We start from the raw sequence: 12378 nt of genomic DNA on the forward strand, positions 1-12378 counted from the left end.
ATATTATAACATCGACTGAGATAAAAAATAAAATAAAATATTAAAATCACGATTTATCTCGCTGCATTACGTGAGTACGCTTCTAGTATATATATATATATATATATATATATATATATATAGGGGTGGGTTAAAATAAAAACCACTCAATTTTACAACCGTGAAAACCTCATTCAACCAATCATAATTTTTTATTTTGTTCATTTTTTTTAATTATGAGAGGTCGATTAACCATTTTTTATTGTGGAGGGTGTTAATCATGGATATTATCATATTCATTAATTTAATTTTAGAGAAATACATGAAACAGTTTCATTAAAATTTCATTAAGTAGTATATGAAACAATTTCATAACCACATATGAAACAATTTCATCAAAAAAAGTAATATATGAAACAATTTCATGAAAAAATTTCATAAGATTAACGACGGATGAGAGTAGTTTATACGGTTTTACAAATTGGAGTGGTTTTCATTTGATCGCTCCTATATATATATATATATATATGTGTATGTGTGTGTGTGTGTGTATGTGTATAGAGGAACGTTCAAATGAAAACCGCCTCCATTTGTGTAAATTGTGTAAGCCAATCTCATTCATCCATTTTCTTGATCAATGGTCAAGATTAGTTTACTTTATTATAGGAAATTAAAAAATATATATATTATAAATTTATTTTTATATCTGCAATAAGGACAAAATGGTAAACAAAAATACATATTCTGTAACATCCTATTGAAGGACATTATTCTTTATTTTAGGAAATTAAAAATTTCTATTTGTTAGGAAATAATTTCGCTAATGCAGCAGCCTTTTTATTCCTTATCCTGAAATTGTTTCAATGTCTTTCACACACCCATGTAAATATGCACCCTTTTCATTACGAAATTATTTCAAGATGCACCAGTTTCATCATGAATCCATTTCAGCATTTAATTATTTCATGAGAAATCGCAAACATTATGCACCCGTTTCATTTTGCATTTTCATCTACTAAATGGATCAACTACACCAGCATTGAAACAAGGTTCATCATCAAACCAGTTCACTACTCATTGTTCAATTACGCCATGAACTAGTTTCAACTTCATGAAACTTGTTTCATGTACATAGATTAGTTTATTTCGCTCCTGATTTGATGAATTCATTCATTTAATCCTTATAATCTTAAAGATTCTGTAGCATATTACAATCTTCAAGATTTTGGAGCAGATTCATCATGTAYYYGTTTCATCATGCAATTATTTCATGATGAACCAAATACATTATGCATCCGTTTCACTACTCTTGGTTCAATTATGTCATGAACCAGTTTCACCTTCATGAAACCTATTTCATGTACATTAATTTTCTTATTTCACCCGTGATTTGATGAATTCATTCCTTTAAGCCTTACAATCTTCAAGATTCTGGAGCAGATTACAATCTTCAAGATTCTGTAACATATTCATCATGTACCCGTTTCATCATGCAATTATTTCATGACGAACCAAATACATTATGCACCCGTTTCATTTTCCCTTTCACCTACTAAATGGATCAACTACACCATCAATGAAACGGGTTCACCATGAAAATATTCACTACTCATTGTTCAATTATGACTTGAACCAGTTTCACTTTCATGAAACCTGTTTCATTTGTATTAATTTCTTTTTTCAATCATGATTTGATGAATTCATTACATTATGCCTTACAATCTTTAAGATTCACCAACAGATTCAATCGCATCACAATATATTTAGTTCAAAATTTTCAAATTATAATATAATTAAATATTTAAATGTTACCATTTATAAAATTTTCTTTATTACGTTTCCTTAATTAAGATTTATTAATAATTTTCATATTTAATTGAAAATATTGTAAATGACCGAAATACTCTTATTGATTAAATTTAATTAGAAAAAAAATGGAATTTTCCTATTGGTCGAAATTAGCTTATACGGTTTCTTAGAATTGCACGGTTTTCATTTGAACGTGCCCCTACATGTATATGTATGGTTGGTTTCAATTATAAGCACCACAATTTTAGCAAAAACTTTACAAATTGATTTTGACCACTCAAAAATTTAATCTACAAACATGAATCATGCAATAACATTAATGTAAATAATATTAATTTATTATTTACTTCAATAGAGACTAGCAGCATGCACCCAGTTTATCCGGCGATCATATCTCCCCATGGTTCGCCTTATTATCCGGCGAAGAAGATGAAAATGATTTCCCCATGGTTCGCCAGGTTAAAGAACCATCGAGAAGAAACCGTGTAAGGCGGCTTATCGTGGTTCCTGACGTCGAGAAAGAACTGAAAGGTCAAAGAATCTAGTGAGATACAATATAGTTTGTTTTGATTCTAGATGGGAGAATCCCGTATTAATCTGGGTTCATGTTTTTACATTGATTCATCAACGTAAATTTGGGTTCATTTTCTACATTCACCAAGAAAAGAAATTTTGGGTTTCTTCATTCATGGAAAAAAAAAACATAAAGAAAACACTTTTAAACGGTAATTGTTTCTGAATTAAAAATCTTGAGTTATCTTTATTCAGGTTCTTGTGTTCATGTTATTGGATTCATATTCCTGGGTTCATGTTTCTGAATTCACTCGACTCGGTCATCTTTCCCGACAACAAAATCATCATCGACCGCTTCATTGCAACCTCCATTAACAAGGTCTACAACCTCATTGGAATTCATTGCCTTCAATGAACCTACGATATTAACAGCATCAAACACATCACTGATGGAAATCTCGTTCATGAAATCCGCCTCAACTATTTTTCCAGAATTTCTTCCATAGGTTTTTATTCCAGATTACATCCAAGAAAGTAACCCAATCAACAAGAATACGTATCTCCCATTATCATCATTATGATTTACAAAATAAAAAACTCTGCGATAAAGAATCTTGATGAAGGAGATGATGATCTTTATAACCGTAAATAATAAGATTAAATCCTCATCAAATCACTACAAAATCGGATATACTCTAAATAATGATAATTAAAATAATTACAAATATTAACTAATTTACACAAGTCATATGTACCTTTTACAGATTTAAATTAAATAAGAAATGAAAAAAGAATTTTGTTTAGAATGGATGGTCGTGATCAGTTTACAAAGTTTGTTTAAATTTTATATATAGAGGAAGTTCATTTGCAGACTCATTTTTTATGTGAACATGAGGATCAATCTCGGTATGTATATATGTGTGTATATATGTGTATGGGCTTAATCAAATGAGAACTAGACAATTTGCGATAATTGTGAGATCCAATTTGAGTTAATCATTTACATAATAATGTTATTTTCTAAAATGAAATAAAGTGTAAATTGGTAATGTTGATAACTCATAAAACCCTATACATGAAACATGGTATCTTCATCGTCGCCGTCATTGTTGTTACTGGTCTCATCGTCGGATTCGGCCACAACATTCATCTAAAATCTCATAAATGTGCTGGAGAATATTGCTCGCTTCCTGATTACTCTCCTCCGCCACCGTTACAATTTCCTTTCCCCTCTGTCACCGTTCCTAATGCATCTAATCCATCCAATCCTACCTTCAATTCCGGCGTATCACCACCACCATCTACGTCGCTTACTGATCCATCATCGTCGCCACTACTAAAAAAATTGGGCATCGGTGACGAAAATTAGCGACGGAAAAAATCTCTTACTGATCTGCGAGGGATCAGCGAAGGAACTGGTTTTTGGCCAATTCCCTTGCTGATCAACGAGAGAACAGTGAGGGAAATTTCCCTCGCAGATCAGCGAGTGATTGTTCCCAATACCGCTGGTAGGCCAACCGAGCCGTAAGCATGGTGGGGACGGGCTTCCCAAAAATCGAACCTGGGTGGGGGTTAGTATAGAATCTTTGACCAGGGAACGGGATAATTCCCACTACCACTGGCAGGTTAGCAAGGCCGTGAACACGGTGGAGACGACCCTAATGTTGTGTTGGCAAAGCCAACTTCTCGGGTTTCGGGCGGAAAGAAGCGTACGTGGGGACTCGGGTCAGGGCGTAGAAATTTCCAAAAACGAATTCCTTCGCTGATCCCTTGCAGATCTGTGAGGGATCAGCAAGGGAATTGGCCAAAAACCAGTTCCCTCGCTGATCCTCATAGATCAACGAGAGATCAGAGAGGTATTTTGTTTTTGGACAATTCCCTCGCTGATCCCTCACAGATTAGTGAGGGAATTATCAATCTGTCGCTGGTTAGCAAGGTATTATCTTATTTTTCTTATTTTCTCATTTTTTATGTGTTATATGTACACATGTTTATATGTAGGTGTCATATGTATACATGTATATGTATATATTTTTTGCTTGTTAACTGTAATGTGCATTATATGTACACATGTGCATGTGTTATATGTATGTATACTCGTTGGCCCATGTTATATACATATGTATACACGATGTTTTATGTGTTATATGTATATATATTCGTCAGCCCGTATTATATACATATGTATACACGATGCGTATAGATGTGTGTTGGTTACTAACCACGATTGGATCAATGTATATATTGTTCAAGATACATGTATCGGATGATGTATATATGTTTAAACGTATGTTATATGTGAATGTATAGATAGTATGTGTGTGTTACTTGAGTTTTATTCGGTTTTATTGGGCCTTAACCCATTTTATTGGGTTTTGTTCGATTTTATTGGGCTTTATTCATTTTATTGGCCCTTAATGAGCTTTATTCGGTTTTATTAGGCCTTAATCCATTTTATTGGACTTTGTTCAGTTTTATTGGGCCTTAATCCATTTATTGAGCCTTAATCCATCTATTGAGTTTTATTTAGTTTTATTGAGCCTTAATGGGATTTATTCGATTTTATTGGGCCTTAATCCATTTTATTGGGCTTTATTCGATTTTATTAGGCTTTGTTCGATGTTATTGAGCCTTAAAGAGCTTTATTCGGTTTTATTAGGTCTTAATCCATTTTGTTGGACTTTATTTGGTTTTATTGGGCCAAATAGGTTTTATTCAATTTTATTGGCCTTTATTCAGTTTTATTAGGCTTTGTTAAGTTTTATTGGGCTTTAATGTGTTTTATTCGGTTTTATGGGTCTTAATCCATTTTATTAGACTTTATTCGGTTTTATTGGGGCTAATGAGTTTTATTCAGTTTTATTGGGTCTTAATTCATTTTATTGAACTTTATTCGGTTTTATTGGGCCTTAATGGGCTTTATTCAATTTTATTGAGCCTTAATCCATTTTATTGGATTTTATTTGTTTTATTAGGCTTTGTTAATTTATATTAGGCCTTAATGGGCTTTATTCGGTTTTATTGAGTCTTAATCTATTTTATTGGATTTTATTCGGTTTTATTAGGCTTAATGAGCTTTATTCGGTTTTAGTAATTAATTTTTGAAATATATTAATAAATAATTGATAATTTAATAATCAATAATTAATTTAATAGTTAATTAATTAATAATCAATAATTAAAAATTACTAATTAATTAAATTTGTAGTTATTAATTAAAAATTAATTTAATTAATTAAAAATTTATTTTCAAATTTTAATAATTAGCGACAGAAATATCCTCGGAATTCCGTTGTAGATACCCTAAATAAAACCCTAACCATCGTCTCAAATTAGATTAAGATCAAGAGAGAGAGAGAGAGAGAGAGAGCAGAGAATGGATGGAGACATCGATGAAGCCATTGTCGTCGGCCACCACCATCATCACCATCATCATCGTCGTCTCGTTCGTCGACCACCAACACCGTCATTGTCCTACCCTCACCCCACCCTCACCAGCCTCTTTTCCATTTCATTTTAATTGCTTCTCCATCAAACACCATTTCTACGATTGCTTCTCCCTCGAACACCATTTTCGGCTCGATTGTTTCTCTCTGCTTGCTAACAGGTTTGCTTTTTGTTTCTCTATTCTCAATTACTGTTGCTTGATTTTTGTTTCTGTTGAAAAACAAGAAACTCAATGAAAACAATTTCTGATTTTTGTTTATATCGATTACTATTGCTTGATGCAACTAAATAAAAACAAAAACAAACATATGACAGGGTATATTGAAACAATAGAATGGCCAAAACACATAGCTCGTATTCAAATATAGATGTTGAAGTCATATGGTTGTTTTTTAAATAGAAAGACATAACAAATAACAATCGTAGCTGATGTTTAATTTGGTAGCTACCAGGACTTTCTATAACTTTGGAAGACATAGATGTTGAAGTCATATGGTTGTTTTTAGTTTAGTGGTTAGCTGGTATTCAAATATAGTATTTTTACAATTACAATACTATAAAGTTTTCAAATATAACGGTTAGCTGTTTTTAGTCATAGTATTGTTACAATTACAACACAAGTATAGTATTCAAATCATCAAGAAGTGCATTGTTACAATTGCAAAGCTAGATAAAACACACAGCTGCAAATGCACAACTGCAAATCCACAGCTAGATAAAACACATAGTCTCGAAGGCCAAGCCTGCCGACCTGTACAAATGCACAGCTGCACTCAGGATAAAAGAAAGATAAAAGAATAACAAGAAAAAAGCTAGAATCGAACAACCGTACGGGCATCTTTTATGCATTGCATACAGCTTTACAATAAATTTGACCCTTACCTTCCATCAAAGAAAGAAAAAAATAGAATCGATCAGACCCCGATAGGTAAATGATCAACTTACCACCCTTCCTTTCGGAGGAGTTTAAAAATACTATGATGGCTCCGTTGCTTTATATATTTATTATATTTTTTGTCTGTGATCCAGAAATCCCAAAGTTGCATTTTTAAATAAACATGTCTGGTTTTACGTTAATACTTTTGAAACAAAGATGGATAAAACACACAACTACACTCAAGATGAACCTGTCTGGTTTTATACTCTACTGTGTAAATATTATCCATGTGTAGGAAGACACTTAAACAATAAATGGCCTGAATTAGTCTCATAACACGCAAATGTAGGATTCTACATATGTTTTTGGAAAAAGCTATGAGCGTTATTACTTGGTTTTTCGTTACCCTTAGAATTTTATAGTCATCTGAAACTCCTCTAAACCTACGGTTTGACTTTTTAGTAGTCAAAACTTTACATGTAGGCTTCTCAACTCGTTCAAAAGACCTCCAACTTCATTCACATCTACGTTTTGACTTTTAGATTGTGATAACCAGATTTTGGTTATCACCTGAGGTAATTAATACGTGATTATCTGTTAAATGATTTCGTGATAACATGATAAATTGTTATATTTGATCATGTATGTATGTGAATTTTTATGCATAGGAATTATATGCATAATATGGATGCATGAATGAGATTGGATGTATGTAATACACGAAATATGAAATACATGTATGTATGGGTGGTGTTGTGCATGAATATCAAGCATGAGGTATTTGTGGTGTATGTATGCACGCATGGGAAGGACGGTTTAGCCGCCATACTCTTTTAGAAAGGTATAAAAAGGGAGGTTAAGCCTCCATTGCATTCTTCTGGCTATTTTGAGAAAATTGTGCGATTTAGAAGATAGTGTTGACCGGATTGTTTCTTGACTGGAATCCAAGTTGATTTTCAAGAGATTGGTTTTCAAAAGGAATTCAAAGGTAAGTGGTTTAAATGTTTTAAATCCTTTTGAATTGTATAATTGTTTATATAACTTTTCATCCGATTTATGTGTAAACCGGACAAAGGGTTAATCGGTTTAAGCTTAAATCGGACACTTATTGTCCGGTGTAGCTTTAAATCGGATACAAAGTTAAGCGATTTAAGTGTTAGTGGGATTTGAGTTTTATAAATCGCTTAAGGACATTGAACGGAGAAGTAGGAATACGACTAAAAGATGACCGGTTTATTCTAAATCGGACAAGGTTTTGAAAGTTGTCCGGATTGATAAATCGGACAAGGTTTTGAAAGTTGTCCGGATTGGTAAATCGGACAAGGTTTTGAAAGNGGTTTTGAAAGTTGTCCGGATTGATAAATCGGACAAGGTTTTGAAAGTTGTCCGGATTGGTAAATCGGACAAGGTTTTGAAAGTTGTCCGGATTGGTAAACCGGAAAAGGCTAGAAGGGAATGTTGTCCGGATTGTTAAATCGGACAAGTTGTATAGTGTTATCCGGATTAGCAAACCGGCCAAGGCTTGACCGGAGATGAAGTCTGGCCAAGTCTGTGTTGACCGGGTTTGTGCATTGATTTATGTATCATTTATACAAATTATCATTTTAGTAATCTTGTATAAAGAATGGGAATTTTGATAATAATGATTCTGAACTAATGATATTCCATTAGAACATTTATGACTGCGGTCTGTTCTAATTGGAATTGTTTTGTAAAATTTTGATGAGGAAATAAGGGTGGCATATCAAGAAAAGGTGTACTATGGGATAAGGGTGGCATATCAAGGAGAGGTGTACCATGGGATAAGAGTGGCATATCAAGGAGAGGTGTATCTTTGAATATGAGGGTGGCATTTGTATGTGTGATGTATAATATAACTCTTACTATTATATCCTATAAGATTACTGTGATTTGAAATCTTTATTTCTTTGTGATTTAAGGATTTAGAATTAGAGTTCTTATTGGAAATCATAGCCTGGATGTTATTGAGTAGGAAATAACAGGTTTGGCCTGAAGCTTTAAAAAAACCTTGTCTAATTAAAAGGTTTAAAGGTGGCATTACGATAAACCTGTTTGAGTTTCAGAGATATTAATTGAAAACTCAGAGATTGGCTTTGGAACTGAAATGGTATTGGTAATATATGTATTTGTTCATATATTTGTTATTTATATGAAACGTTGTTTTTAAAAAAAATATTTTGGTGATTTTCAACCTGCAATAACATAAAAGGGGAACTCACTAGACCTTTCGGTCTAACCCTCGCTTTGTGATTTTAAATATGTATTGTATGAGGTGCAGACGGTAAAGGGAAGTGATAAATGTAATATTTTTCCTATGTACATATTTGCTGGAAGATTTGGCTATGCTATGTATAGTTTTGTTAGAAGAATGTGAAATAGTACAAGAATTGTATTTTGTATTTTTGGACTAGGTATTTTGTAATGGTAGATTCTTGTACTAAGGGACTAATGTGGTGTATAAACATGCATTTCTTGTGTATGAAGTATGTGTTACATGCAATGTGTGGTATGGGGTGTTACATAAATAGTCAAACCGTTACACTTAGAGTTTTAAAGTCATCCAAAACTTCTTTAAACCGTACAGTTTGACTTTCTAGTAGTCAAAACTTTACATATAGGTTTCTCAACTCGTTAAAAAGACCTCCAACTTCATTCACACCTACTGTTTGACTTTCAAGTAGTCAAACCGTCACTTAGAGTTTTAAAGTCATACAAAACTCCTTTAAACCATACAGTTTGACTTTCTAGTTGTCAAAACTTTACATGTAGGCTTCTCAACTCGTTTAAAAGACCTCCAACTTCATTCACACCTACGATGTGACTTTCAAGTAGTCAAACCGTTATATTTAGAGTCTTAAAGTCATCCAAAACTCCTCTAAACCTACGATTTGACTTTCTAGTAGTCAAAACTTTATATGTAGGCTTCTCAACTTATTCAAAAGACCTCTAACTTCCCCTACACCTACGGTTTGACTTTCAAGTAGTCAAACCGTTACACTTAGAGTTTTAAACTAACCCAAAACTCCTCTAATCCTATAGTTTGACTTTCTAATAGTCAAAACTTTACATGTAGGTTTCTCAACTCGTTCAAAAGACCTCCAGCTTCCCTACACCTACAGTTTGACTTTCAAGTAGTCAAACCGTTACACTTAAAGTTTTAAAGTTTGACTTCAACTCGTTGATTATGTTGACTAACTACTTCTTTCTTTGTCGTAGTTATTGAATATGTCGACAGATAGAGAATAGATGTATAGAAAGAATGATGATCGACGGGCTCTTCGCTGGACCTATGTCAGACACTTGGAAAGTTTTTTGCACATTGCCTATGCCAATGAAGATTATGTTAAAATGGGAACTACATGTGATGGGATAGTGTTCCAGATCCTATGTCCTTACTCCAAGTGTTGAAACAAAGCCTATAGAGAAAGAGAAGACGTGAAACTGCACTTGATGCAATATGGTTTCATGCATAATTATACCATTTGGTGGGGACATGGTAAAACCTATTGTCATGCATCTCATCAAGATGTGGGTCAATCTTTTAATCCTATAGTGGATCATAATGAAGGCTATTTCCAAATGGTGAACAATCACATGGTACATGATTCCATGACATGGGAAGAGCAAACACCTAATCCTTCTGCCCATGAATTTTATAACATGTTACAAGCTGTTGACGAGCCTTTATGGTATGGGTGTCAAACTTTTTCAAAATTAGGAGCTGCGACGAGTTTGTTGCATTGGAAGGAGAAATGTGATGTACCCGAGACGAGATATAATAGAATGCTTCTCGTTTTTAAGTGGATGCTACCTGAGGGTGATAAATTACCCTGTAACTTCTACGAGACAAAGAAGATTTTGAAAAATCTTTCTTTACCAAAACAAAAGATCGATGCTTGCAAAAACCATTGCATGCTATTTTACAAGCATGATTCTAGGTTGACCCACTATCGAGTATGAAATGAAAGTCGTTACAACACAAGTGGACGAAAGAAGGTCCCTAACTTGGTGTTGACGTACTTATCGATTGTTCTAAACTCCAAAGATGGTATGTTTCCAAAAACGGCAAAAGAGAAGATTTGGCATTACGATCATCGAGCGAAACCGGGTGAGATGGTACATCCAAGTGATGGTGCGGCTTGGAAGAATATCATGAGGGATCCTGACTTTGCTTCTGAGATCCGAAATGTTCGTCTTGGGTTATGCACCGACAGTTTCAACCCCACTAATTCAACTTCGAATCCGTATTTATTATGGTCCGTCTTTATTACCATCTATAATTTACCTCTTTGGATAGATTTGAAAGATTCGTATGTTAAGCTTGCATTAGTCATCCTGGTAGCGAGAGCCCCGGTCAGAATTTGGATATGTGTCTCAGGTCGCTAATAGATGATCTAAAGATGTTGTATACAGAGGCATTCTTACATATGGTGTGTATCGTAAGAATAATTTTGATATGAGCACTACACTACTATGGACTGTCAGTGACTTCCCAGTTTATGCCATGTTGTCGGGTTGGAGCACGCATGGCAAGTTAGCCTACCTGTATTGCATGGGGGAGGTGGATTCTTTCCAGTTAAAAAATGGAGGGAAATCACGTTGGTTTGATTGTCATCGGATATGGTTACCTAGATCACACCATTTCTGTCATGATCGAAAAGGATTTATGGCAGGTAACAGGGTGTAAACCGGTCCACCACCTGAGGTAACCGGCGAAGAGATCCGCGAGTTCGTTTGTCACTTTCCAACTGTTTATGAGGGCTGCCCGTATAGTTCAAAAAATAGAAAAAATAGCGGGTTCGGAACCAATCATTATTGGGTAAAGAGAAACATCTTTTGGGAGTTTCCATATTGGAAGATGTTGATCCGACACAACCTCGATATCATGCATATTGAGAAGAACGTTTTTGAGAATCTCTTTAACACATTCATGGATACGTCAAAAACTAAAGAAAATTTAAAGGTGAGGATGGATGTAGAGATTCATTGCGATCGACGGGATTTGCACATTGCCATGTCAGACAACAAAGTAGTGAAACTGAAATGATTGTACAGTTTGACCAAACAACAAGTAAAACAAGTGTGTGCATGGTTGAAGAAGTTGAAGTTTCCAGACGGGTATGCCTCAAATATAGGGAGTTGTGTTAACCTAGAATATTCTAGCTTTTATAGATTCAAGAGTCATGATTGTCATGTGTTTATGCAAAGATTGTTTCCTATTGCTTTATGAGGGATGATACCAACGTCATTATGGGATTCAATAACGGAGTTGTGCACATTATTTTGTGTGATATGTTCATGGGGGTTACACATAGATGACATGGTTTCATTGCAAACAAGTATTGTTTAAACAATTTGCAAGTTGGAAAAGGTCTTTCCGCCTGGATTCTTTGATTCAATGGAACACCTCGTGATACATTTGACACGTGAATCTATAAATGGTGATATGGTCCAATATAGGTTGATGTATCTCTATGAGAGATGAGTCCCTAATTTTACTGAAATATAGTTTAATATATTCATATAAAACACTCTTTCTGTCCCTAACACGTATTTCATCACTTTAGGAAGCTTGGGTCATTAAAGAGAATGGTTTGAAACAAAGCAAGGGTTGAGGGCTCTATCATTGAGCCGTACCTTGTAAATGAACTTTCTACCCCTCTATTTTGATCCAATAATAGAAACAAGACATAATCGTGAGTCAAGGAACTTTGCCCCGAATATCCCTAGTT

Source organism: Cynara cardunculus, unplaced genomic scaffold (genome assembly GCF_001531365.2).
Source record: "Cynara cardunculus var. scolymus isolate 2C unplaced genomic scaffold, CcrdV1 Un_Scaffold_3692, whole genome shotgun sequence".
NCBI lineage: Eukaryota > Viridiplantae > Streptophyta > Magnoliopsida > Asterales > Asteraceae > Cynara > Cynara cardunculus.